The 1,136-nt window shown below is 48.1% G+C and overlaps 1 long non-coding RNA gene across 1 annotated transcript in view; it reads right to left on the bottom strand.

Annotated features, from left to right (window-relative positions):
- LOC116070166 overlaps positions 1–1,136 on the bottom strand; it is an 11,767-nt gene that overhangs the window by 2,176 nt on the left and 8,455 nt on the right. The gene's annotated exons all lie outside the window — the stretch shown is intronic.

The following is a 1,136-nucleotide window of genomic DNA, read 5'->3' as shown; positions in this document are numbered from 1 at the left end:
AGACCAGGCTGGCCTCAAACTCAGAAATCTGCCTGCCTCTGCCTCCCAAGTGCTGGGACTAAAGGTGTACACCACCACCGCCTGGCCAGTCTATTGTTTTAAAGACTCATTTTTATTAATGTGGGTGCTTGTTTTCCCTGCATGTATGTCTGTGTATCACATGTCCCGTGGCCATGGTGGTAGAAGAGGGCATTGGATCCTCTGGAACTTGATTTACAGATGGTTTCGGGCTGCCATGTGAGTGCTGGGAATTGAACCCAGGTCCTCTTGGATAGCAGCCAGGGCTTCTAACTGCTGAGCTATATCTCCAGCCCCCTCCCCCGACTCAAGGGCTCCCGAGCACCAACTTGATTCTCAAGAATGGGTCATTTTTACTGGATGAATGGCAGGGAAAGAAGAGATTGGGGAGGAAGACAGAGGGAAAGGGAGAGGAGGAGATGGGAGTAATCTGACTGTCCATTTGTCTATCTGTCCATCCGTCTGTCTATCTATCTATCTATCTATCTATCTCTCTATCTCTCTCTCTCTCTGTATCTATCTATCTATCTCATCTATCTATTTATCTACTGATCTATTGTATTAGGAAATGGTAGGAGGAACAGATAGTAGAAGAGCAGAGTGGATGCAATCAGTGCTTGCCTTGAAGGGAACCTGAGTGGTTGCTGACTGACTGGCTGATACACACTAGAGCTTAAGCATCTATCCTGTCTCAGCCTCTGCTTTCTTCTGGAGAAAATAATCAGTAGGACAGAGCCTGAGTCTTTTCTGGTGGTGTGGTGGAAGGATGCCAATGGGCACATTACCATCGAGCTGCCTGGAGAAGAGGGGGCCTGAGCTGCAGATGGGAGTCTCTCTGAGGTGTCTAGGACATCAATGAAAAATAGTCAATCAACCATTCCTAGTGGGCTCCAGCTCAGTTCCATCATATTTTAGGGAGGGACATTGGGAGGTTCAGAAAAACTGAGAGCTGGGGTGCTCCTCTCCTGAATCCCCTCCAGGTCTAGGCCACTTCAGTGGTTCCTACCTTTACCTACTCTTGGAGAACCCCCACTGCCTTCCCAGACAGCCAGTGCCAGAAAACCTTGCTCTGTATTCCAATATACAAAGGTCACTTTCCTGGGTGTGAAAAAAAATTG

This window comes from Mastomys coucha, unplaced genomic scaffold (genome assembly GCF_008632895.1).
Source record: "Mastomys coucha isolate ucsf_1 unplaced genomic scaffold, UCSF_Mcou_1 pScaffold1, whole genome shotgun sequence".
NCBI classification, from domain to species: domain Eukaryota; kingdom Metazoa; phylum Chordata; class Mammalia; order Rodentia; family Muridae; genus Mastomys; species Mastomys coucha.
Note: the sequence above shows the minus strand (reverse complement) of the source record. Positions and strands in the feature narration are given on the sequence as shown.